The 27,857-nt window shown below is 45.8% G+C and overlaps 1 long non-coding RNA gene across 4 annotated transcripts; it reads left to right on the top strand.

Moving 5' to 3' along the window:
- LOC121669560 lies at positions 1-24,861 on the top strand. 4 transcript variants are annotated; one of them, XR_006017803.1, is made up of 8 exons: positions 1-140; positions 507-626; positions 2,188-2,362; positions 7,325-7,448; positions 14,025-14,101; positions 16,364-16,530; positions 18,543-19,272; positions 24,161-24,861. It is a non-coding gene; the product is annotated as an uncharacterized LOC121669560 (long non-coding RNA). The 4 variants fall into 4 exon arrangements; XR_006017800.1 differs by having other exon boundaries at positions 18,543-24,861; XR_006017801.1 differs by having other exon boundaries at positions 16,361-16,530; positions 18,543-24,861.
- Positions 24,862-27,857: the final 2,996 nt, after the last annotated feature.

The raw sequence follows: 27,857 nt of genomic DNA, 5'->3' as shown, positions 1-27,857 counted from the left end.
ACAGAGCATCAGTTTTTTCCTTATCTCCATGGTGTCCTGAGGACTTCTTAAAAGAATGAGATCTGACTAACTTGCCCAAAGTCACAAAAGAAACTGGTGGCAGCACAGAGGATTGAATTGAGGATTTGTTGGCATGGCAGGTGGGTCACCATGAAATCCTTCTAGAGCACCTCAAATGTCACAGCAGCCCTTTGGCCTTGGGCCCTTGCCCTTGCATGGGAGGGGTTGAAGCTGTGCTGGTCTCTGGCCCTCATGGGGCTGGGTGCCCTGCCCATGATCCATACCCAGCCTTCGCCTCAGACTTAAACCAAACTTTACTTGACTCTTCTGTTGAGTTTGAAAAGTTCTGTCAACATTTTTTTCAACTTTCACATTCCTCTGCCCTCTTTGGGGTTTGACTGGAGGTAGAGGCACCAAAATACCCTGAGGAATGCTGTCTTACAGTAATTTCTGACCCTGCTGATTAACCAGTCTTTCTGATTCTGGTTAACTCTGCTCATTTACAGGGTAAAAATCCACTTGGGCAAGATTCAAACAAACATCCAGGCCAGCAGCTTCAAGTGCTCTCATTCACAAGCGATCAGTCAGAAATCTCTCTGCTGAGTTTGGTGGCACCGACATCAAAGGTACAGCGTTTTTCATTGCATGACCACACTGACGTCACCATTGCAAAGCCCGATGTGGGACGGAATGAGCAGATCCTGCCAGTTTTCACTGCCTGGATTTGGCAGCACACAGAGGTTTTGCGATGAGCTCCACTGGAGGTGAGGTGATCTTGGACAGCTGTGACAACCCCTCAGTCAGATGTGGCACTCAGTAACCTGACCTCAGGGACAGCACTGAGACTTTCTGGGAGTCCATTGCTAAACTGCCATGCTACTTAATAGCTGTGTGGTTTTTTGTTGGGGTTTTTTTTTTTTGCTTCTTCTTGCTCTTTTATCTGACAGGCAGCCTGGTTCACAGGACTGTATGCTGGGAAGATGGGCTGAGTGCTTTTCCAAACATCCAATATTGTCTCTTGGGCTGTCTTTCCTATTCCAGTGCTGATCTAATACCATATGCTCCTGCAGATGCTGCTGTGGTCCTTGTCTTGCCCTGAGAATTGCCCGAGCCTTGGAGGGGCTGAGGGAGGTATGAGGGCATCAGGACCACCTAGTGCATGGGTGGCACATGTCCTTACAGCACTCAAGCATCTGAGCAACAAAATATTATGCAGGAGATAGTGAACCTTTTGCAGACAAGAAAAAAAATCAGCCAGTGACATTTCAGCTGGCCAGGATGGCTTGAGCAGCTTCCACCTGCCTAACCCTGCCATTGAGATATGACCCTCCTTGCACTGCAAGAAATTTAAAGTGAGGGGCAAGAGGGAAGTGTCGGTGAACATCCTTATGTTTAACATCTGTTAATGAAAAATCATTTAATCAACTGCAAAAGCAAGAATGGTCACTGCTTCAGCTTCCCAAACTCATGAGGCCACAGCACTTCTCAGGACTGTGCTCCCTATAGGAACACACTGCCAGGATCAAAGGGCAGTTTAGTTTCAAGCAGATTATTGCTTCACAGCACAGGGGATACAAAGACTTCAGGGCTTGAGTCTGAGCTTGACAGCCCCCCATACACGTCAGGTGTCCTAGTCCAGCCCCCAGCCCTCCCTCCCTACCACAACGGTGTAAGAACAAATCAGCCAGAGTTGTTGCTTGAAGGGAGAGCTGGCTGATACCATTTTGATGGTGAAGTACATGCATCTGGATGGATGCTGTGTACAGCAGGACCCTCTGTTTCCTCAGAAAGAGATGAAAGATCAATTATGGAGCATGAAAGCAGTGATGCCTCCAGTGGCACTGAGAGAGCACTAGCATCCACAGCTCTGCCTCAGGCAAAGAACAGGCAAGTCCTTAAGGAAGGAGGCTGCTTTGCTTCCTTGTTGGTTTTTTTCCTACTTCTCGGGGCAGACAGGGTGAGGTGAGTGCCAAGATTATCATCTCCCTGCAAGCAGCAGCCACATCACCTCCACCATGCTCTGAAACCAGATGAAGATTCCAGGTCCATTGCCTGGCTGCCCTCACAGAAGATGCCTCATAGAAGCCTCATCAGCTTCTTCATCTCTCTCCATAGGAAAATCGTGATGGAGCACAGCTGTTTCCTTATCTCAATTGACTTCTCTTTCTCTCTTCTCCCTCCCTGCAGCTGCCCAGGTTGTTTGTTGACACCTCCACCACAGTGTCAGTTCCAGTGGGCAGCAGAAGGGGATCTCATCTCTGAACCATGAGAGGTGGGAGTCAGCACCATTAGGAGGTGGGATTCAGCACTTTCCTTCCAGCAGGTGCCATCCAACCTTGATTTCCACCATCCAGATCTTCAGGTCAGTGCCCTGAAGCAATGTTCTTCCTTGATTCTGATACTTCTACCCAGATGATCATTTTAGCTGGTAAAGAATTTTTCTAACATGAAGAAACATATGAAGAATCAAAGACCTAGCAAACCAAAATATAACTAGTGCCCAGCTGCCTCTTTATCTGGCTGTGCTTTATTTGCACAAGCTGAAGAACTTCATGGTGCCAGGAGGGATGTGATAGAAGTTCTTTGTCTCATAAATTATTTTGGCCCAGTCTTCCCCCAGGAGTTAGGACTTGAGAGCAAGAGCTGGCAGCATGGGTTCTGCTCCCAGCTTTGGCACTGACCTGCTGTGTGACCTTGGACAACTCACTTCACCTCCCCTGAGCTTCTGTTTCCCTTCCTCTCCTTTGTCTGCCTTGTTTATTTGGACTGTCAACTCCTAGAGAAAGGAATTCAGCCTCCCTGGCTGCTTGAAGATTGCATAGCATGACAGGAGCCCAATCAGACTTGCTTCTGGGAGGTACTACAGTAAAAAATTCATGATGATGACTAAAAACTAGCATTTGCTAAACAATTGTATGGGAGTTTTTACTTATTAAGTGGCATACATGAACTAGCAGAACATCTCTGGCAGTTCAGAGTGCTTGTCCAGGGGCAACAACTGTTTTTGTTCCTTTTCCATGGCCACACTGAAGACCATATCTACCAGCCCCATAAATATTGACATCTTCTCCCTGTCCCAGCTGCACAGTGGGAGGAGTGGGAAGCATCTGCCAAAGAAAAGGGAATGTTTGTTAGAGGTAATGAGGAAGGCTCCTCTTGGAGTCCTCCCCCTCACAAACATCTGGACAGATACCAGTTCTTGTGAGAAAGGTTGAGAGAGCTGGGGAGGCCTCCTGGAAAGGGCAGGGAAACACTCCACTTTGGAGCCTGGTTAGCACCAGGGGTGGAGAGAAAGGTGAGAAAAGTGGAGAAAGGTGGAGAGAGGCTGCAGGGGCTAACGCAGGCCCTGTCATCCAGAAGTCAGGGATGGAACAGACAAAACCAAGGCCACCAAAAGCCTATGGGGCAGATCATCTTTGGGTGAAACCACAAGAGCTTTGATTCCAGAATACACCTCTTTCAGGCAAGTGCTGCAGCTTTGAAATCCATGTAACTCTATGGATGGTATCAAAAGGTGTAATGAAGGATTTGCCATTGCATTTGTGACCCTTGAGGAGACTCCATGCTCACCCACTGGCTTCTACTCCACTCAGAGTCCCCCTGGCAGTGCCAGCGCTGTCCCTCAGCCAAGAGGGTGCCCTTCTCTTCCTGCTAAGTGACCCACAGCTGCTACACAAGGACATCATGATATGGCAAGAGCCACATCATTTGTGCTACACGCCACTCCACAGATATAGCTGAGGGCAAATTGTTTCTCTAACATGCCAAGGATGCTTTCAGAAAAGCTCTTACCCCAGTACCCCTTCGGCAGCAGCCCTGCAGCCTGACAAACTCCCCTGGAACGCTCGTCTGCTTTTAAAATGTCTTGAATGTATTGCATGTGTTGGCCTGTTGTTGGTTTTCTCAAGCCCCAGCGATACAGAGGGGTCTGCTGGGAACAGTGTGGAAAGCAGCTCCTTAAGTGATGCTTTCCAGTTGACAGGACTGGAGGGCAGGCACTACCTGCTGCTAGGGGAGAAAGCCAATCCAGTTATTAATCCATCAACCAGAGGCCAGTGCAGAATTGTTCCCCCCAGTGCTGTTTTCCAGTGCTTTGTCCATTTACGTCTGTGCTGGTGGAGGTCCTTCCCCTGCCTGCCTGCCCCTGCAGGAGCATCCTTGTGGGGTGAGTTCTTCCTACCCTGGCAGTGCCTGGGAGTGCACAGAGGCTTTTTCCTGTCTCCAAATATAACAGGTGGCATAAAGAAGGCACAAACATAGGAAGGATGATCTAAAAGAATAAACTCCACATGGCCTTAATTCCCTACTCCCTACTGCAACAGGAGCTTTTGAAACTCAAAAGACAGATGAGCACACATGGAAGGGCAATGTTCATGGAGTGAGGATCTCCCTGTGCATTGCCACTGATGGTGTTTACAGATCTGTGTTGTGCCACTGCATCCAGCTTGCTGCACAGCCCGAGGCCATCACCACATGAAACAGGTGAAGGGCAGTGGCTGCATATTTAAAGGAAACATAATAAAAGAAGAAAAAATAGTCTGCTTTTCACAGCTTGCAGGTTGCTGTTAAGTAGTTACTTCTTTCCATGGCAGTCTCTGGGGCTCAGAGACCACCACAGATATGCAGTTGCCAGGGTCTGAAGGGCGAAATTCCTGTGCCTCAGTCTCCAAATTCCTCAAATAGTCCCTCCAATTTTTATGTTTTCATAAAGGCATGGCCTGCTGCCGGGTGACCTGGAAGAGGCATTGCAGTGCTTTGTCAGCACACTTGCCTCACTGCAGAAGCTAAGGACCAAGTTGTCTTATTAATCATTTAGAAAGTGGGGAGGAAAAAAAAATAAAAGGCACAGTTCTGGCTAATTGTAGGGGGGGAAAAATGAGGTCAGAGTTCATTTTTTTCTCTGCTGTCGCTTCACAGTTCACTGGCTGACAAGGAAAGCAAGATAAGAAGAGACTGGAGATAGTTCAGGGAACAACCTCCCTCTCCCAAGGAGAAGTGGGGGAGTTCAGGTTTCTGATATGGATGGAGAGGCGGCTGTGCTGGTTGTTGAGCCACAGGGCTTGGTGGAGGCAATGCCTTAAGCTACTCCAAGAGGGAGCAGGGGGGTTGGCATGGTGCACACGGAGCAAGCATGTCTCATTCTTTGCCACCCCACAAACGTATGGTGCTGCTCACAGGGAAGCTGGTGCTGCTTGCAGGGAAGTCTGAGCTGAGAGGAATTGGGAGCCTTCTTCCACCAGCAGCAGGATTTCAGGCAGATACATTCGATTCAATCTAAGCCTCAGGGTTTATCCACTCTCCGTTTTTTGATTTCTTTTTAATCTGACATCTATGCAAAAGTATAGATTGGAGAGGAGAGCAGAGCCCTAGTGCTCCTTCCTGCTCTGACACTGGGCTGATGGTACAGTGAAGCCTGCCAAACCACCCTTCCCTCCTTCTGTCCCCTATGGTCGCTCCCGCTACGAGCGGCAACTGCTGGAGTAACCGAGACCTCCTCAGGAGCGTGAGATCCAGAATCATTCATTTTATGGGGCCCTCCTGCGAGAGCAAGGGATTTGTTACCCTGATTCCTGCTGGGGAAGCACTCCCACAGCCACAATGTGAAACACAATACAGCACGGACTCTGACATTCAAGCTGGGTTATTTGAGGCTAGTTTGTTACACGGGGCCTATGCAGCACAATCCCAGCAGTAATTATCCAGGCTCCTTGCACCATTCTGGCCAGTTAAATGCTAACTGTGGCCTGAAATTGCAAAGTCACTGGGAAAAGCTGATGTGCCGTGCTTGGGTTTAGGGGTATAGAGGGAGGAAGGGGGTCAGGAGAAGGAATCTCCTTCTCCTGACCACAGCGGTGGCTGTTTAGTGAAGAACCCAGTGCTGGGGACATGCTCTAGGGATGCGATGTTTGCATCTGTGAGCATGATCTGTGGACTATGGCAGGTGGCTTGGGACTTTCTTCGGCAGTGGCACTCATGGAAATTCCAGTGTTGTTGCTAGAAGTAAGCTTTCTGCTACAGAAATTGAAGTGATGCTTAAAACTCCTAAGGTCAGGCCAGGGGATCACAACAGCCTGTGCATCTCTGTCCCAGGGCTATTTAGGCTAGGGACAGTTATCTACAAGATGTTGCCTTAAGGTAGGATCAAAACTAAGGTCCTGAATGTTTTTCTTTCCTCAGCTGAGCACATGCAGAGCACGCAGGGATTGCAGGGGAAGTGTGAGGTGAGAAAGATGTTGTCAAACTCCTGTGAGAGTTAACCTTGTTCCAGAATGTCGCACAAGCCCCCACCAGCAACACTGGTGGTGTGGCAGAGCTGAAGGCTGAGCAGGCAAAAGGCAGGTGGGCCATTTGTGCCAGACCCCAGACAAACATGAATAACCTCCAGCACAGCCAGTTCCACCATGCTCTGAAACAGAAAACAACTTCTGAAAAACCTTGGAATGTTAGGACGTGTGAGAAGAAATAGTGGATAAAAAGTGCTGAACAGAGGACTATAAACATCTCCAAAGACATGTCCCCCAGCCCCTCCAGACAGGCTACCCATCCCTTTCCTTCCCAGCCCTATTTTCCACTAATGCAGGATAATTCCTAATTGCTTTTGCTATGGAAGTAATGTCATGTCAGGGTGTTTTCCTTTTTTTTTTTTATTCTGGCAGGGACAGCAATCAGGACCCTTCTGCATTTAGACATGAAGGAAGGGAAGGAAAACAGTTTTGTTTTTCAAGAAGACAGGGTCTCTTCCTCCGTTGCTCAACGGCCCGTTTGCACAAGGCTTTCTGGCCCCGTAGTAGCCTGTTTCCCTGGAGAGTACAGTCAACATGGGGAGGCAAGGCAGCGTTGGAAGGTAGCCTGAGGATAACAGGCGTTATAAAGAGAAATTTTTTTCCCTGCTGTTTTTGTTTGTTTTACCACAGAGGCTCAGAGGAGCTGGCCAAGAGCCTCACACAGCAGGTGCTGCCTGGGAATGCAAGGGGAGCAAAATTCCTACTAAATGGAAGCATTATTTGACACCACTGCCTTTCGCAATCTCTTTCTTTTGTTTCAGACAAACTCCAGGGCCTCCTGGGCTTTGTGGTCAAAGCTGAGTTGGACTCTTCTGCAGGGGAGGAAAGGGAAGTAGTAAGGGTGTCCCCAAACATGCCAAACACTTGGGTGACAGAGACCGAGCCTTCTGGAAACAGTACTGCTGGGTTCCCACAGAAGTAGCAAGAGGGCCAAGAAAAAAGAAAAATCACCTTTGGCTCCCTCACAGCAGTGTTATACCTTTCTTCTTTTATCCTTTTCCTTTCTTTTTTTCCTTTTTTTTTTTTTTTTTTAAATGAAGGAGAGGCTGAGCCTGCACACCCATACCAACATGCTTTTGACATTTGGAGATCTACAGGAGTGGGTTGCTACTCTGCCCAGCTTGGCTATTGTCTACCATTGCTGTTGCAAGACTGGAAGAGAGAGTAAGTGTGGTGAAAGGAAAGCAGGATAACTCCTTCCTTTACTAGAGGCTTCCCTCGTGGCTCAGTCCTTCAGCTCCTCTAATTTTCTTCTGGACTTCAGCTCCTTCCCAGTAAAACTGGCAGAAGTTTTCACCCACTTGGGGGTCATATATCAGCAGCATGGGATGTGTAACTATTTCATAAATTGATGGGTCAGTGTTAAAATACAGAAAGAAGGAAGTCAGAATTTTCCAGAAATGACAGGCTTTGCCACAGACTTTACATTCTTCTATTTTTTTACAAGCAGCCAGACTACCTCTGTCCAAATGCTCTCCTCCTACCAGCAAAAATGTTTTCTCAGAGACAGACTCCTTTTTCACAGCCTTTTGGATACTCTCCATTGCCAGAATGACCCCACAGAAGTGATAGCTCATTTCCAGAAGCCTTCAAAAGGTGCAGTAGAACCATGCCTGTGTGTTCAGGTCCGTCTGTCTCATGGTTGTCCTCGAGCAAAGGGACAGTGTTCTGGTTTGCTCCACACCTTGCATGCTGGCATTGCACTCACTGATGGAGCCCTGGGGTGCTGCTCCAAGGCTGGTGCTATTAATATTAATAATTTTCTCCCCCTTCCACACCCTGGGGTTCCTGGGAGGCCAACAACCCGAGCCTGGATGCTTTTAAACAGGGCTGTGTGAGACACAGCCACATTCCTTAGCTGTAAGTCTTTAGAATCACCCACCAGCTCTCCAAAACAAGTTCAGAGCATGACTTGCATCTCACACAGATGATATGGCTCTCCAGGCCCAGAGGTAAAACCTACAATATTAGCAACACAGTGGATAGGTGGTACCAACACTCCTGCCATTAACATCACCGGCATTTCTCCCTGCCAGCATCCAGCAATTGCATTCCTCACCCCAAACAGCAGCTTTCTTGAATTTCGTGTACTGCAAGAGATGGAGAAATCCATGTGAGACAAGTATCTGATTCTTCCCAGCTCTTCCACTGCTATTTATTGAGTACATTAAAATTAATGAAAACCAAAGACATTTGAATGGAGGGCAGAAAGTCATAAAGTTCAGAAAATGAAAATTTAAATGAGCCTTTTTTCAGAAGGCCATTTGTGTATCATTAAAATTTCTGCCCACTCGGAAAGGGGAAGGAAGGATAATGCTAAGAAAAACCTAAAAGCTCCTGGTGTAAATTTGCAATGGTGAGAAAAGTATGTCCTTGACAAATAGCCAGAAGGACAAACTACTGCCATGATCAAGCTCTTCATGAACAGGAGTTCCAGTGAATGGTATAGCTACTCAAAAATAGAAGGGATGTAGAATAAGTCTGCACAAATAGTTTCAAAGATGGAAAATATGTCTTGATGGTGTGAGACACAGATCTATCTCCATCTCCATGTCAAAAGGGGATGGGGGGAGAGTAATAATGTACAACACATCTGTGCAGAGAGATGGGTGAGGTGTTCAGAAGTCCTTTGGCAAGGCTGGTCAGAGCCCTTGTTTCAGCAAGAAATGTCGGTCTGGTTTTTACATCAGCAAGTTCAATTTCTGTTCATTTTTCTAAGTGAAAGTATTTTGAAAAAAAATTTTTAAACATCCCAAGTGAATTTTCTCTGTATTAGTTAAGGACAAATGATAATGCAGACAGCAGCACAAAAAGTTTTTGAATAGCTAAAACTGCAGTAAAGTTGACTCACAAATACTTCTGATATATCAGCTTTTTGTCCAGATGCCAGGATTAAAAAAAAACCAACTCCAAAGTTTGAAGAATGTAGCATGCCAGGCAATGCCGCTCAGTTATGAAGCAGAGAAAAAAACTCATGGCTACATGTGAAGCCAAACAAAAGCAGATTAGGAATGAGGCACATTTTTAAATTAATGTGAGCTTCGAAATCAAGTAATTTGATGAGTCTCCAGCTTCTGATGTGTTCATATTCCCGTATATTGGTATGTCCGGAGCTGGATGTTTTTCTGGAAGATGCAGCAAAGCTACTGGGCTCGGTACTGGGCTAATTGACTGCAACTGAATGGCTTTGAAATATAGGAAGTCATACCAGATGTTCTCATGGCTCCTTCTGGCCTTAAATCCTGTGAATCTATGAATGAGTTTCTGAATCTGCGAAATCCAAAGTCCTGAGAATACAAACATATGAGTAGAGTTATACTTCTGGCCTCCACATCAGAAGAAAGATATTGAATGTGCATTGTTGCGATAAATCAAAGAAGCAGCTAAATCAGAGCTGTAATAAAAGTCAACTGCAGATCTTTGTGCAGAAATTGGTCATATGTCATGTGAGGACAAGGTTTGGAGATGAGATTTCTCAACATCTGAAATGACTTCTTCTGGGAGCAGCTCCTTCCAAGCACTGTGGTGGAGATCCTCCTCCGGACTTGGTCTTCTGTGCCACACAGGAGCTTGTTTGACAAGTGACGATCAATGAGGCACTGAACGCTGCTGACCACAGTGTAATTGAGACGAGCATCCCTGCCATGAAAACCAGCAGTGAGACATTCAAGTCAAGAGAAAGGGGTTTTGTTTTGCTGGGCTTCCTTAAGGGGAAGCATGTCAAAACTGAGGAAACTGAAATCCACAGTCAGCAAGAAATCTTACTCAGCTGTGGTCTAAGCACAGACACACCAACCATGTATCCACCCACTCCCCTGCTCTGAAAAAGGAAGAAAAGCAGCAACAACAACAAAAAATCCCAGAAGAATTAGGATACTTCTGTGTCATTTAATAACACATTTAAGTAATCTGATTCATTCTGGGAGGAAATCCTCTGTATGCCCCATAACTGGATTCAGACGACATGAGTGGGAGCCTCACCACTGAAACTCCTTCTTGTCAGGCTCTGGGCATCTCAAGTTTCCTTCCCTCACCATCTCTCTTGGCTATGCCTCTGGCTCTGGCTGGAGAAGGCATCAGAGTGGGTAGGACCCACCTGGGACATGCCTCATCAGCACAATATGCGGTGATCCCTAAGACACATGGTTGGCCACTGTGATGCACATCTCCCTCCTTCACGCACGGAGGGTGCTGGAGCCTTGCACCATGGGCCCATTGCTTTGAAGAAAACCTTCGAGAAACAGGCACTTGGTTTGCATGAAATGCTCAGAAAAATAGCATGTGCTGCCAAAATTCTCCAGTGAAGCACCCTTATTATATAATACCAAGCTACATGTGTCGTGCAAAGTGCTGTCTGTCATTTGCAGAGGGCCCGTTGATACTCTAACGTCACCACCAATGTCACGCAACACTGGGTGAAGCAACGAGCACGGCGATGTCACCAGGAAATACATAATGCCAATGACAGTGGAACTAATGTAGAGGCGATTATCCTTACATTATTCAACACTTCCAATTGCTCTCTGTTTTAAGTGGCTATATGATGTAATAATATATAAATACTGTAATGAAGGGTTTATTTATAGCCATCTTCAGTGTTACTGGTGAAAGTATTAATGCATTTTTCCCACGCTATGTTCATCGACCGCAGCTGAGCAACCCACTTTCAAGGGACTATGTCAAAAGAGTGTTTAAGCCATTCCTCAATCACAGGAACAGGTGAACAGCTAATGCAGCAAGGGAAGTAATCAGCTTTAACTATGGGAATGAAAAAAAAAACCAAAAACAAAGCAAAGAAGTGTAGGTGAAGGGAGGACATACCTCAGAAGGAAAAAGAGGGTTAAAGTGTCTCTAAAGCTGGCAACTACTTTCCAGCCTGGGGGCCAATGGACTCCATGGAGCAAAAGACACTTGCACCTAGCTCTCATTTAAGATGTGAGAACTGATGGAGGGAGATGGGGGAGTGATCAGACCTTGGACCAAAAGCAGCTTCAAGTCTTAGAAATAGGGAGTGATGCCATTCACACTGCCAGAGTTGCTCTCGATTTCAAACAGTGTTGGCCTTAACTGAGCTTGCATTCCTGTATAATCCTCTGCATCCTTCAACTTTCCAAACCACCCTGGAGCCACCATTAGCTTCCAGATGTTTTTTCTTCCTCCCTGAGGATGGTATGGAGAGAAAAACAGCAGGTCTTGAATGGTTGAAGGTGCAGGGATTCAGAAGGACTATGTGGCTCTTGCAGAGACACACAACCCTCCCATTCCTACGCTCCATCTGCAAAGAGACTTCCCTTTCACTGTAAACACAGTAAAAACGGGAAAAAGCGGAAAGAAAAATTTTTCGTTGTGGGAGAAATGTGTGATTTCATCATTGCGAGTGTGGGTTTCTTGGGGTGTGTAGGAGAATCCACAATTACCTGGAGAGACAAAGTGGTGGAGATGGGCCTTCTGGCTCTCTGGCCTGCCTTCCTCCTGTGCTGCACCAGGTCCTGACCTACTCCTGAGCCCCTCCTGTTACTGCAGCTTCATTGCTGACCTAGGAAGAGATGCTTTTCAGAAATCCACCTGCTACCTGCATTTCCTCTTTAGGGAGGAGCTTTCCCTGTCTTTGACGTGGCTCATCATTCCTTGCAGGGTGTACTATGTATTTCCTTTAATGGCTCTTTGAGTGGTGAAAACAGGGCCAGACTTGTAGAAAAAATGTCAAAATTTCTCCACCCAAATTAGGACTTCCCCATTCATCTTTCTTAAAATTTGCCATTCCCAGAGCATGAAAATCCTGTGTATCCATGTGGGCTTTAAGTGCGAAGCAGAGCAAGAAATGGGGCAAGAAATGGAGTGACAGCAGGAGGGGATGTATCTTCCTCCACTGCATCGGCGTGCTGCCAGCAAGTGCAAGAATCTGCCTTTTTTTCCCTGTTTCACAACAGATCTGCGCTGTAAACAGTATTCATCACACAGGGAGTTCCACTTAGAAATGGGTGAATGCTAGAAAAATACTATTTACAAGTCCTCCCTCAAATAAAAACCATGAGTTTATTTTGGCATTGACAGTGATTCTCCTGGTGATTGCTTCTGGCAAGCACTCAGGCAGGTACAACAACACTTGCTGAAATACTCAGAGGAGGGGGACATGTTGCAGATACTTGTGTAAATGTCAGCTGTTGGGCAAACACTTGTGCAAACCTGTGTAGCGAGGGGTTTGCATAACTGGTTTTGATTGCTGCTTGTGGGTTCCAGCCTCCTCGAATCAAAGCAGAGAAGCTCTGCCACACGAAGGAGGTAAACAGGGACACACGCAGACACTCACCAAGAAGAGCACAAATGAAAATTAGCAAAAAAAAGGCAACAACAAATAGTCTAACTGCAGTCAGGCTGCATAGTTTACAAGCAACCCAAAGACTGAGAAACAGCCAAAGAAACCATTCACGTAATAACAGCATCTCAAACACATCTGTAAAGTTCCTGTAGCATTGGCAAACAGTGGCCTAAGTTCAACAGGATTTACTTGGAGCAGTTCATGAGATTAAAATCAGGCAAGCATGCAAATATCTTACTGGAACAGGGCCAGGAGACAGGACTCCAGTTGCATGGTTAATTGAGTTTGGCAAGCAGTCGCCCAGCTATATTTCCTCCGGGATCGACATGTGGGGTGGATCGATTGATACTGGAAGAATGAAGGATGGGGACTACAGAAAAAGGAAGAGCTGACTGGGTGAGCTTGCCAAGGTGCGCAAATGTGCTACTGTTCAATAGGTGGCACCTATGAGCAGGGATCCAAGGCTGGCGTCACCTTGAATTGCCCCCCAGCTCCCAAACTCTTCTCCTGATGCAGACGGAGATTTAACCATATGCTGGCTGTAACTGGTGTGTCCACATGTGAAAGCAATTGCAAGGCTGGAAGGGCTTGGGTTCTGTTTTGTTTGCGTTGTTCATTATCTACAAATGCAATTACCAAGGGATAAATTAAATTAGCTTGTATCATTATTTTGAACATCTTTTCTGGTTTGCTTTACTTCAAATTTTCTGAGAGGCCAGTGTTTGCAGTTAAAAGTACAACTTGGCAGAAGTACAATCAGGAGTGAGCAACACATACCACAAACAAAACCATTAAGACCATTTAGAAAATTTTTGCAAAAGACAATCAAATGTTACGGGACTAATTTCCCACTTGGTCACCATGATTTTATGTCAACATTAACACCATTGACTTCAGCTGAGCCCTACAGGCACAAAGCTTGTGTGATGGGGTGGGAAACTGTCCCAGTTTAGGATTATGTATATCGTATTATTTAAAAGACAAAGAGACAAATCCCAGGAGTGTGTAAGTATGCTGAAGTCTCTGAATGTAGACTTTTCCCACTGAAATCAAAAGCAGAGCATCTGTGTGCTGGGAGGAGTGGAATCAGGTGTCCTCTACCTGCCACTGGCAAGGCACGGCCATCAACAATACACTTTTTGGGGCTGGATGTAGAGGGTAAGACAGGATGGATGCTCTGGAAAATAGAGAGATGACTAAAGAGAAAGATGTGTCTTCCTCCCTGAGAACCTCCTCCCCCAAATACCTTCTTATTTCTCATTACTTCATACACTAGGATCTATTTTTAATGCTCCTCAAATCAGTAATATAATTCTTCTTTTTCTGTATGTGTATGAATATAAAGATACATAAATCCAAAGAAAGACCGAAGGTGTTTTTTTACCTGGCTGATCATTATTTTGGTTTTTTTTCATTTTTAGGTCTTTTGGAAGTGCAATTATATTAGACATGTTGAGCTGGCCACTAGGATGAGCAAAACAGTTTGGGAGAAGAAAAGGTTTGTAAATATTTCAGGATAATTACTAACAGTTAGTCCCAGAATCAGCAAAAAAAATATAAAAAAGAAGAAAAAAAAAAGCAAAGAAAAAGAGAGAAGAGCTTTCGCCTGTTACTGATTTCCGTTTTGGTTACAGGGGCCATTGTTTGTTTTAATGACAGGAAAAGAGAGCTGTCAGAAGATATTTGCATAGTGCAAATAGGGTCACAAATCAGAGGGGCTGTGGAGATCATGTAGCAGTGAGCCGGCATCCATCGATGTGCAGCTACGAGGATGAGGTTGTTTTCTGTAGTAATGGGGAAAAGCTGATAGTTTTTCCACATGCAGTTGAGGGCTGAAGCAAATTTGGGGGAGAAAGTCTGCTGGGCTCTCATGAAGGCGTTGCTGTTTGTTTATTTTCCTAGCTGTGTGCTTAAGATGCATTCTTTGAAAATTTAGTTGATGGGTCTGTTTGTATAGACTGCAGTGCTGGTGAGTTAGACCAGGAGTTTGTGTTCATTTGGGAAAAGAGAAAGAATCCTGGCCATCAGAAATGTTTACTATATCAGGAAATGAATTCACTACTTGAGGGTTCCAATGGATATAAAACAAAAATTAAAACAAGAGCCTTGTATAAACCCACTTTGTATTGTCTCCTCCATAAACAGCCCCATACGTGACAAAGCTCAGAGTGAGTGAGAGAGGTAGTTTTATTGGGGCATGTGGAAGCGAGTTAATTGCTGTTGTTTTTTGATTTTTTTTTGCACATGTTGGTGAGTTTGAAGTGAAATCTGGTTGTCTTTTCTTTCTCCCATTCCAGGGAGAGCTGAGCCTTTGCTGAGAAATAACACTAGGCAAAATGACTTCAAGCTGTCACCATTACACAACCTAAACTTTATTTCTTCATTAATGCATTACAGAGCAAAAAAACAATGAGAGCATTCCTCTGGAATGTGTGTTTACTGAGCACAAAATGATATGTTTACTGAAATAGCAGTTGCTGCTGGGTTACCCAGTGGGAGAGAGCTTTCTCTTACCACACCGGTCCGAGATCCTGGTGTCACTCTGCTCCGCGGCCTTCGACGCCGGTGATTTCCCCCTTGCCAAGAGGGTCCTGTGGGAACAAGCAGTGGTGGTGCTGGCCAGAGCTGAGGCTTGGCATCATCCAGTGGCACCTTTCCGGTGGCTCCAGCAAGCCCTGGAGGAAAAGAGAAAAAGGAGGGGGATTTCAAGGCATCCCTTTCTGGAAAAGCATGAGTCAGAGGAGAAGGGGCTAAACCCAGGATTTCAGGGAGGGTGTCAGCCCTTCTCTTGGTGTGGGAGCAGAAGAAATGCTTGGGGCAGAGGACAGGTGCCGGTGCTGTGTGGATGAAGACTCCTTCTCCAAAGTGTGGGCAGAAGTGGTGGCTGGGGACTGGCAAAGCAGCTCCTGGGTACAGCAGCCCTGGGAGGATGTGTTGCAGGAGGAATGGTGGGAGGGCAGGCAATGTCCTTTGTGGTCACAGTGAGGAAAACATCATTCCTGATGGCCAGGACGAGATGGGCATGTTGGAAATGCCCCAAACAAAAACAGCCAGGGAAGGGAAGAAAGGGAGTCAGACAAATGCAAATAAAATCAGTGATGGAGCTTTCTTCTTTATCCCAAGAGTCAAAGCAAACCCTGTGTGTATTAGTACATGTGTACATATGCAGGTGCACACACACCCCCCCCCTCCTATGCACCCAGTCTCTTAAATTCAAAGGTAGTTTGTTCTTTTCTCTTTATTCTACTAGGATTCAGACAGCAAAAAAACAATAATTAAGGAGCTTTTGCTCAGTACAACTGCCAAGCAGACATCAGGTTGGCTGCAGCAGTGTTTGGTGTGGATATGGCTCTCCAGTGATTCATAACCAGCCCAATCGGAACAGGGTTCATCAGTGCCCCAACCAACAAAAACACAACTGCAGTGTTTTCAGTTCTTTCCCTTCTCCTTTAAAGAGAAACACACACACACACATGCAGAGGGAAAACAGAACTAGAGAGTGCTTTCTAACCTGGTATGGCATATTACACTAATTAAGGGATGCTGTTACTCATGCATCATTCATGACCCTGCCAAAACTGGGAACAAACAGTCCCTACAATCTTGATAGAATTGTCTGAGCTGAACTTTACGGAGTTTTCCAATCTGAAAAAGCCCAAATAGGAAACGTTCTTCCCCACTGCAAATTCCTGCAACTGGCAGCATACCGGCCAGTGTCCTTACCCTGATCTGCTTCTTTATTGATATTTGTGTCCAGCAGTGACTGCAGGGCAGGTGAAGGGGTCTGCAAATGTCATGTGCTGTCGTCTTTCCACTGAGTTGCAGCAGAGACCTTAGAGGCTCCATGTTGAGTCAGCTTCCCCCATGGTGGCAAAGTCCCTGGAAATGAGGAGAAGGTTGAACCCGGACATCGCCTCTGCCCTGGAGGTAAAAGCATCTCCTTGCTGAGAGGGCCTTTGTTCTGGTTACTGTGGTGTTCAGGCTTTTTTGGTGTTGTTTGGCACCCCAAGGACAGGAGGCACTGCTGCCAGGAGAGCCAGAGGCATCGTACCTGCCCCTAACCCTTCTTGGAGAGGTGTGAAGGAGAACTGGAGAAATCACAGAATTGTTATGGTTGGGAAAGACCTTTAAGATCATCAAATCCAACTATCAAGTCCTTCAAGGTGTCTCCAGCCGTGGCTGAGAGGGGCCAGGAGAATGTGCTATTTGTATACATGCCTTGAATGCATCTCGGCACCACACTGAGAAGGATTGACAGGAGCTGCAGAAAGGCTGAGTAAAATTTTCCGAAATACCTAAGTGATGTGGAAGCCTCCTGTCCTATTTTTAAAATGTGACTGAAGCACGTGAGACTCAGAGCCTTAAAGGTACCTCTGCAGATAGCTCCTGTGGAGCTGAGCACCTAAAAGAGCACCTCCATCCCACTGCCCTGGTGATCCATCCTGCCCAGTCTGGGGTCCTCTCCCCTCTCAGTCACATCATTTCAGACCCTCACACCCAACAGGAGGTCACCTCTTCTCCAAGTCCTGCAGGGACCTGCACAGACCTCTCTGTCTGTCCCACAGCAGAGATCTCCTCTCTTTCCTTCCACTAGTCCCACCAGAGATGCATTGTACTTGGGTTTTGCTTCCAGCCATGCTGCCCTGGTTTTTGTTTTTCTCTCCTTCTTTCCTTTGCTCTTCCAGAAGCCCCTGTCGGGTGGTAATTCCTCTCCAGCCCAGCCAACTTCCAGCTGGGACCCGACCCTCCCAGCTGCTGTGTGCAGGCACATTGCTCACAGCAGAACACCAAGATAGGCAGCAAGGTGACTTCAGCTGTGTCTTTTCCTGCTGGCCAGTGGGGTCTCTGAGCTCCAGCCCGGATGGCTTGGCCCAAAATATCTCAGGCTGCTTCCTCAGCAATGAAATGTCTCCTATTTATTGCTGCTGATTATTGCTAATGACAAAGGCAGGTGGCTGGGGACAGCAAAAGGAGAATGGCAAGGCTCAGAGAGATGGGAGAAGATAAAAAGGTCAAAAAGCAGTTATTTTAGCAGCCGGCTTTGTGCAATTTTGGAAGCAGAGGACTGTTTGCATTAGATGTAGAAAGCACAGGTTTTAGCTGCAACAGCACACTCTTCCCACTCCATGTTTTTGCAAAACTTTCTGCCTATTTGTAGCACCTCCTGCTGTATTGCTCACACCAGGCCTCCTTGCTCAAGAAATATACTGGAGCCATACGTCGGAGCCGTATGTCTCATCGGCATAGTGAGACTTGAGCAGAATCTATTGCCAGAGGCAGAAATACTCTCATGGATGCAGCCAGTAGAATAGGTGGAAATTTTCCAAATTTCTTTTTGCAGAGGGAATATTTATCCCCATGAAAAATGTGGAGGGACTGAAGGGAAGGCTTAATAATGACTTTTATGGCATGTCCTTTCCCATTTCTAACTTCTTTTAATTGTCTTTTCTATCTTACAATGCCCTTGTGGAGCCCCTACTCTCTCACTGATGTCAAGGCAGGAACAGTGAGGAAAGAAATATTGTCACCCAAGCTGCGGTGCTGAAAGCTCCTTCTTGTCAGCACTGATACAAATAACCATATAGATACCAGGACGTGCTCCTAAAGTTTCTGCCATTGCGCAAGGGCCCTTCTGGCCTCTCAGCTGCTGCTGCAGTGCAGTGCTCCTGACTTTCCTTTCTCTCCCGAGAAAATCCTTTCCCTATGGACCAGGAGATGGCATGGAGGCTTTACAATGGTGCTGCCATCGGTGAGGATGGAGTGAGAGGTAGGCAGGAGAAGATGAGAGTTTGCAGAACACCAGAAAAAGACAGGCTGGGTGCTGGGAACTTGGACACTTCAGCTGGCACTCAGCAGGGGTGCCCTCCAAACACAATCTCTACAGTGTGAATTCACTTAACCTTTAAATGACAGAATGTCTATTTTGCTTTACCTTGAAGCTGCATGATGCTGGGAGACCCATTGATGATTTGAACTGGTTTCTCTGCACCCAGTCACCTGCTGAACCCTGGGGACCACCGCACACCCCTCAGGAACCATCAGTTACATCCCTTCTGGTGTGACGCAGCACTGGCCCTCACACCAGGGAGCTGCGGCCATGTGGAAGCCACGACTGCTCAGATGAAGGACTCTGATAAATATTCACCCTCCCACTTCCCTGCTGCATGGACCAGATAGCTGCAAGCCAAGGCCATTACTCAGCGTATCATCAGGTGTGTAGCTGTGTCCTGAGCACTCCAAATTGGCAGGGAGATGACTGTTGGAAGGAAGCTGAAGCCAAAGGGGCTGTGGAATCTGGCCAAATCTGCTGTCGATTTTAAAGCTGATTCCGCTGTTCCTCCCGTGGAGCAAAACAACCATATTTTTCATTTTGCAAAGGACAAAGCTCAACAGGGCTTTACTTTTTTTTTTTCTTTTTTCTTCTTTTTTGGCTTTTTTTTTAGTTGTGCTTGCTAGGAATTTATTGAACGCTGTTACATTATTCTTCTTGCTGTCAGGAAACAGGCTGACTGCCCTCCCAAAGTTTGGCTACTGAGAAACTAGGCTGCATGGGGCTTTTTGGCCACTGGTAAGGCTACTGTCTTAGATGGTTGCCTATGAATGTCCTTCAAACACTTGGCATTGAAGAGCTTTGGTGTCAGCCTCTGGAAGTTCCCCTATCAGCGGGAGGTGAGTGGGTAGCACAGCTTTTGGGCCCGAAGAGAGCAAAAGCCTACTACCATAAAATCTGTAGCACAGCATCTGGTTTGGTTTATACTCTGTGTGCTGCATTTCAACCTCAGAGAATGGCCTTGAGCTGTCTGGGATGTGTGCTGCCTGGGCCAGGGCTGTTGGGGAAGGTGCCCCATTCCTCAGCATCTGCAGCTCGTCCCACAGGCTGAGAAATGCATAGTCCTCCGGTGGAAAATTTTTTAAGCTGAACCTTCCTTCCCTATTCCTTCAGTGGAAAGTATGGGAAGAAAAAGCCAGCAGTATTTTCTTGGGATGGGGATGAGCAGCAGAAACAGGTTGCGAGAAGAGACAGTAGCACAAACAAGAGCAGCAAATTGCATTCTTCTTATACTCCCTCCTCCTAGTTGTCCATCATGGTTTTGAGCCTGATCCACCCACCTCCAAATACTACAAAAATTTGGTGCTTGGCCACCTGCCAGCCATCCTCTTTCTGTGCTGGAGTGGGTCTCATTCAGGGGAAAATTCCCCTGCCCTGGAGAAACCGGAACGAGAAGCAGTTTCCCTGGGTTTGTTCCATTATTCATTGTTATCCTCCCCTCGGGCCGCCCTGAACAATTTCCTTCCCCTCCCCTCCATGTACACCCTTCAAATGGTTTTAGAATATGGCACTGAAAAATAAAGTTTAAAAAAAAACGCCAAATACCCAAGGCATTGAAAACATTCAAATATATTGCTCAGCTCTTTCCTCCCTGCACCATTGTCTTAGGAGGGCTGGCACAGGACCAGACTTCTTTCTTATTACCAATCTTAACTATTCCACTGGGCATCGAAAAATAAAGCCCTATAAAAGTCACTAATTAAATAAGTTCTCCCATCTGACCTAATACAAGCAACATGGGAGGTTGCATGAATTTTTTATTTTTTTTTAGACTTTTTTTTTTCTTTTTCCCTCCTTTTTGTAGAGCCCACTTTTCTGATGGGGATTCGTTGTTTTTCTGGTAGGGGAGAGGGATTTCAAGGTCACAGAATGAATAAATGATGATGATGCGTGGCCACAGGGAGAAGAAAGCACAGCAAGCACGCGACAAGGATGGCAGCAGCTGAGGTGCTTCCTGCCTGCCCGGTCCCTTCTAGCTGGGACAGGGCTGCAGTTGTCCCTCCCTGTGGCTGCTGTGTGTGTGCTTGGCCTCCCTGCTTTTGTTTGCCATGGTGGCTGCTTGTTTTTTTAATTATCATTATTATTTTCTTCTCTCACGACTCAAGAGTGGATGATTATCTCATCTGAGTGTCCTCCACCCCAAGGCTCTGTGGGGCTCCTTGGCTCCGGGCCTTGTGGGATGTGAGCTTGCCCCAAAGCAAGTGAAACAGAAAATTAACAGTGGTATTTCCTGTTATTCTTGGGAATTTTAGATGGATTCGTGAAGATAGATACTCGCCACAGTCAGCCATGGCGGTTCCAGTGCTGTGTGCCCATGCTCGCTCTTTCTCTCTGCACTTCGGGCATAAGCCCACAAGTGGGATGAGTTGGGCAGCTCCAGCTCGCTGCCCACTGTCAGGGCTGTATGGGGCAGTGCTCTTTCCTTTTCTCCTGACTCACTTGCTAATGAGCTCTCCTCTTGTGAGAGCATCCTGAGGTTTTCTAATAACAGGAAGTGGTGCGCTGCCTGCCCCGGGGTCCAGCCACATGCGGGAAGAGGTGTGGCTGCCTCCAATTTCGAGGAACACCAGTGTCATGACCTGCCTCAATCTCAGCGCGCTTTCCCCTTGGTATCCGCCTTGCTGTCTCCCAGCACTATTACCCTTTGTTTCACTTACTACCTGAGTAACCCAAGGGAGTGCAACCAGGATCAGCCCTGCCGAAACAGACATCCTTGGGGGACAGGGTTGCAGCTGATGAAAAGTGGCAGGCAGGCATAGGGATGCAGAGTCCAGGGAAATGTACAAATGTGCATTTCTGCTGTGGCTGCCCTGGTTCAGGTTGCCAAAGGTCCTGAAGTCTTCAGTGAAATGGGTGCTGCAGGGTTTGAAGATCATCAGAGGATTTCCCAAATCTCTTTCCCTTTTTTAGTGCAGGATCTCTGGCAGTGTAGGGTCTTGTCCTTTAATGAAGTGATGGATGGGATCTGCCCAGCCAGACAAGCTCTTCATCTGGAGAGCCAGGCAACACAGATCCCTGGGGACGCCTCCCAACAGTCCTGATTTAGCTTATTCTAGGCCATGCAGAGAATTATTAGCTGCAGGAGTCTGCCTCTCTCCTCTCCTCGTTGAGACTACTTTTCCTATTTTAGCTTAGCGCTTTGCTTTGCCCCCACACAAGCTATTTATTCTATAGCTTTTACACTATAAAATCTAGGAAAAATAAACAGCAGCTGAGAGGGAGCTGTGGCTATCAGGGAGGGCAGGGGTGTGTGCATGGAGCTGGGAGATGGTGGTGGGAGCTTCCCCTAATGCTGCCTCATGGAGTATGATCCCTGAGCCAGGGCCATGGGGAAGCCATGCGGCATCTGCCCAGCTTTATTCCTGTGGCTGTCATGGTTAATCACAGCTGCTCGTTTTGAGCCCAAGGTAGCAAAACAAACCAGACCCACCTCATGGAGCCAGCAGGCTCATTGCTTAACCCATGGAAAGATTTCACATGATTTTTCTGTGACCAGTCAGTTCAAATCTTCCGTGAAATGCCCCCTGGACATTAAAATTACACGAATATTCCTGTGTACTCATTTATTAATGAGAGGCCCGTGGAAATGACAAACCCTAAACAAATGCAGGAGGCTGTTCATAGAACAATTATATTTGCTTTGCACCAGCTTGCGGCCTGGAAAAAAACATCCCTGAATTTGGATCATGTCAATCTAGTCATGAGACAAATATGTTGTGTGACTTGGCTTAAGTGCTGGGGCTCTCCACTGGCTTTCCGAGGGCTGGTGATCGCTTTTGGGACTCAGCAAGTTCCAATTCAGTTGACACTTCACACAAGTTGCTTTATTTTTCTGTGCACCATCTGTAATCTCAAAAGGCTTCCTGCCTCATGGGTCTTGTGCCGAATATGTGGTGGAAAAGTACCAAAGATACCTGCCCAGGCGTCTTAGGAGATGATTTCCAGAAACGAAAAGCAAATAAGCTGCAGACCTAATGCCAGGGTAAGGACAGCACGGAGCAAGCTCATTGCCAAGCTTAGTAAGACATACTGCTAAAGGCATTAGGAGGATCTACTTGGTGTCTTACCCGGCAACTCAAGAGGGAAACCCCGCAAATTTCCATGTTCTTCTCTATGAAGAACATGAGACATGTGCACTGTCACCAATTTGTTGCCTCAGGAAAGTTGATTGGGAGAGAGGGCAAGTCTTGGGTACAGAGAGGAGCAGTCCTCCATCAATAGCAATGATCACTGAATATTTAATATGATGCCCAGCATCATAGCACACCTCAAGTGGAAAGATCTGTGGACTTGGCCTCCTCTCAGGTGACTTTCTCTTGACAGCTGAGGACTCTTGTTGCCATCTTACATTGTGAAGTTCCCTAGCAATACCTGTGTTCCTGCAGGCTACCCAGAGGGGATGACTTTTGTTTTTCCGTGGGTTAAGGCTGACAGCAAGAATGGTTTAGAGGCTGTTTAGAGAAGTTTAGAGGCTGCTCTGGGAAAAGGAGGAGTCAAGTCACATTGCTTCTCTGGCCAAGAAAGGCCATGGATAAAAGATAATAATTTACTCTTCTGCAGGTGCTTGCTTTGGGAGGCACTGCCTGTCTCCTGCAAGTCCTTGTGCTTCACGGTCAGTGCAGTTCAAGCTGAAAGCTTTTTTGGTGGGAGAACCTAGCGCTGGGTGGGGTGGTAGGAATTAAGTGTTCTGCAGGGCAGAAGAGGGCTGCAGGGCTTTTGGTAAGTAAATAAATTGTCTGTTATTGAGCAGTAAAGAAAATTATAATTGCCACAAGGCTTTTTCTGCAGGAAAACGTTGTCAGCTCATGATGGACGGCCAGGTTTAAGGCGACAGGGAAACTAAGTGGATCATAAATATATTCTAGCTTACCCTCCAACAACAAACCTCCAGAAACAGCTTTTGGGTGGTTGGTGCTTAGGGACTTTAAAAGACAAAATAACTGAGATGTCTCCTACAGAAGGCATGCAAATGAATCAAACTTGTTGTGTAAAGATCTCCACAGAGAGTACAGAATATGGGGTATTTTCTGGTATTCATGCATAGCTTAAATACATCAGTTCAACTGTGTATTTGCATCCAAGTAAATCTATAATCAAAGGCTAGGTAAAAAGGGCTTGTCTTTCTTCCTTTTTTTTTTTTTTTTTTAATTCTTCAATGGAAATACCCCCATATTTCTAGCTTGTTAGGACACAGTCAAGAAGGGAATAACCCATTACACACTTCATTATTTTCCAGATAGCAGAGGAAATCTCCTAGGAGTATTTGAAATGTAAAGGGTGGTGTAATATCTAAAATCAAATTACATGAATTTTGATAAAGTGTCAGTATTTGCAACTGGTAATGCTAATGCTGATTTTTGGGAGCCACTACTCAATCTGCATCTCAGTAGTAAATGAGATGAGGATTGCCTTATAAGCAGCTGCTCTTTTCATTTTCTAAATAATACTACAAAATATGGTATAGATTGATACCTCCTTTTTACCTTTCCTTATTTGCAAATCAAAGCTTCAGAATTATCCCTGATATTTTGCAACATCAGCCTCTGAGATACAGAAATGTTGAAGCAAATCCCTGCATGCAAGCAGCATTCGATGGGCTAAAATATTCTTTATGATAGTCTTAAAACCAGAATTACCCAGTGCAGTACATGCTGAAATTTACAATGGTGCATTAAAGCTATGACAAATAACCTCTGACAAATAATTTGGTCATAACTCTTATTTCAGTACACATCATGGTGGAGCAGTGCAAGTGGAAAAGGATGCTGTTGGGCAGCAGTGGACACCAGTTTTCAGTGCCAGACTCCAGATTTCACTTTCAACAAGCCAAATGATCTTAACCTACTTTTTTATTTTTTCTGAAAAAAAAAAAAAAAAGAAAAAAGAAAAAAGAAAAAAGTCCTGTTCATTTTTTTTTCAGGAACTCTCTATTTTATAGTATGTTTGAAACTTGAGAAGAGACTGGATTTGCTTTGTCTCCATAAGAACTACTTCACTCTGATAGATTTAGTGGAGAATGTGTCTGTGCTCCATGAATCTTCCCTTAAGAAATAGCTGAATGTATTGTTTCCAAACACTAATTCTCTCAACTTCTTAAAATCCCTTGGCACTTATTATATTCATTCCTCGCAAGCAGTAGTGAAAACAAATGTTCTTTGTGTAAACAGATTTTGACAGAATGTGGGAAACTTAAATAAATATGGTTATAATATGGTATAAAAATCAACTTCAAATTTGAAGCGAACTGAAAGTGCATGGGTAAAGAGCCTTGTCACTCATCTTCAAAAAATATCCAAGCTCAAATATATCCTGAGATGCATTAAAACAGGTAAATATCAGCTCTGAGGCTCCCAACTGCGTCATATGTTTGAAGACACGAGAACTGTGTAAATATACAATGTTAAGTAAAACTGTTGCTCCAAAATGTCCTTTCACATAGAACATGCTCTCGTATGTGTTATTCCGCTCCAAGAAAAATGAGCATCCTACCAGTGGTGTTTTCCTCAGCTGGCCAGAGGTGTGGGGCGTAGCTCTTCCTTTGGGGTGGGCAATGATGTCATAGGACTGATGGAAACTAAGGATATTTTGAAACATTTACATGGCTTATTTAAGTTAGGAGGAAAAAAAAGAAAAAGGTACCTGCTCCAGAAAGCGCACTGGCCACAAAGACTTTCTATGAGATTGGATACCCTGGGTGGTTTTCTGAGGCATGAGGCCAAAGGCCAAAAGAGCAAAGCCACCCAAAAAGTGTCATAATTACCCTTTGGGGCAATGGCTGCGTGAAATGGAACTTATGAATAAAGACAAGGAAAACCCATTAAGTAATATTATTGACATGTGTCTGACATCACCAATAGCCAATCAGCACTTGCCACTTGTGCTCTGGATTTCTGAAATCATTTCTTAATGGAATAAGGGGGTTTCAACTCATAATGTCTTTCTACAGATGCTAGAGGATGCAGGTTTGCCAGCTATTCTCGTTCCCAGCCTGCATGCTGTTAATAAATTCAAAGTTCAGTTGAAGCAGAGTAGTAGTCCTTTGTCACATCAGTATTGCGAACAACTTTCAGCTTCATGCAGTAACATAAAATTGCCATATATCAGCATTTCCTAAGCACCTGTCCCTGACAGTGCCAAGCCACTCTGAGAATTACAGGGGGAAGGAATGAGAGAGACCATTTTCCATGTGAGATGTAGTGCTGCGGCGACAAATACACCTTTTGATTACATAGTGCAAACAGACTTCAGTGCCAATTTCAGAGGCAAAATGAAGGAAAATAGGGTTCAGACGATGCTACAAGCCTGAAAAATGTGTCTGGACCACATAAGAAAGGCATAAATGGAAGATTGGTGACTCCTGAGGTTTTCAAGCTTTAGGGTCCAAACGGCTGCTTTACTTCCATGTTGAATAGCAAAGCACTTTTGAGAACTGAAATCAGAGCTAAAGGAGGATCAGCTGAGTAATGCAGTTGTAGAACCAAAGCTGGACACTCATTTGCTGGGGTTGATGTGGGGGCCATGAAGAGGGGGGTAATTCTGAAACCAGGCAGTATTTCCCCTCCAAAAGCCCTTCTGCTCACCTGCATCATGACATGGACACAGATTCTGTTGGGCTGGATGTAGAGAAAACATTTTTCTAGAGGACAGCATATAAGCAAAGTACGCTCCCACTGCCTGGGCTCAGGGAGGAAATGGACTCCTCACTCTTTGTATGTACAGTGAGGAGTGAAGATGCTGATGGCTCTAGAGAGTTGATCCTTTTATATGAATTTTTTTTGGCAACACTGCAACTCTGCACCTTTAAAAGTACTTCTTTTCAGTGCTCAGAGCAAATCTGCATTTGCTCAATTTAAGGAAGATGACCCTGCTTTTGAGAAGCAACATAGTATTACTAACTCCAAAATTCAGGTATTAATCATGGCTAAAAGTGAAATTTCAGAAAGTGTGTGACTGTTGATCTTTCGGAGGTGTTTTGGATGTGTGTCTGCTGGGTGAGTTGTACTTTACAACTTGAGTTGGGATGGCCAGTGAATCACAGATGCTATTACTGAGGCTTTCACTTAGCCTTCTTTATACATGTGTTATACCCATATTAGTACATATCCTGATGGCTTTACTGTGTCCTTTTGATCATTGAATGAGGCTGCATGATCTGATGATGTGTTATGCACCAGGAGCAGCTCAAGTACAACCTTTCTGTCTTGCCTACACAGTTGTGATTGGTGAGATGGCTGCAGATGGAGTTGGATGAGATCTGGCATTCTTTGTGGGAGTTTCTGCTTTTCCCCGTGTGCCAAGTAAGACAAGCTAAGGTCTCCTTCATGTAGTCAGGCATGCAAAGCACCAAGGAAGGACACAGCCCTGCAGAGCAAAGCGGATGTGGGTGTGAGACCTTCCCATTTCCTCCATAGGGATGGCCAAACAGACATGGACCCCAGATTTTCATGCCAAGACCCTTCTCTACCTTGCAGGGGTTACACAGTGAAGGGTGGCAGCTGCTCGCCCGTCAGTAGCCCAAAGCCATCCTTTCACAGGGTTTCATGGAAGGGAAGGATCCCTTGAGGGAGAAGGCTAGGGCTGCCTGGCAAGGTGAGGAAAGCCAGCTCTCAGACCACCTCATGGTGGGAGGTGGACTTGTTTATCAAGAGCTTGCCTGGTGCCACTCCTTTTCATTTTGGACTGAGTCAACCCCCCAGACACCAATGAATGTGCTCTTGTAAACAAACACCATGGGTTGTTCAGTTTTTGTTGTTGTTGCTACTGCTGCTGTTAAATGTTTTTCTTCCTTTTCCAGATAAAACTGCTTTGCCTTCAGAAAACAGGGCAACATAACCTTTGCAGACACTTGAGCAACTTTTAAATATTCTCGGTTGGGATGGGAGCCTTTGCTTTCCAGATGAAAGAGACATGACCACGGGCAGTAAATAGCTGTGGGGCAGTGGAGAGGACACACTGAAAGTGCATTAAAAATTTAAAGAGAGACTCAAAACTCTTCCTTGACCTCACCACCTTTGGTGGCATGTGGGAAGAGGTGCAACAGGGGTGTCTAGTGGAGTCCACAATGTCTTGTCTGTCTCTTTCATGTTTCCTCTCTATTTTCCTCTTTGTTAAGTGATTTTTTTATTATTATTCTGCTCTTCCCATGCTTGTGTAGCCCCGGTCACACTGATAGCTTCCCTTTGCCCATGGCTGAGCATTAGTGGTTAACAGCACAGCATGTCCCACCAGCTGGTGTATGGTTGGCCCTGGAACTGATGGTTTCTCAGGGATGTAGTGCCCCTTCACTGTCACCAAAGTGGATAGGATGCCTCTGGCAGCAACACTAATATAAGTCTTTGGTTTTCCCACTTTGTCCTTTCCTGTTCCCTCTGTCAGATCTGGTGGTCCAGGAGAAGAAGTAAGCTGTATCTTGCTCGGATACCGG

This window comes from Corvus kubaryi, unplaced genomic scaffold, assembly GCF_017639235.1.
Source record: "Corvus kubaryi isolate FWS band 111438036 unplaced genomic scaffold, C.kubaryi_AGA036_p1.0 37392, whole genome shotgun sequence".
Lineage (NCBI taxonomy): Eukaryota > Metazoa > Chordata > Aves > Passeriformes > Corvidae > Corvus > Corvus kubaryi.
Note: the sequence above shows the minus strand (reverse complement) of the source record. Positions and strands in the feature narration are given on the sequence as shown.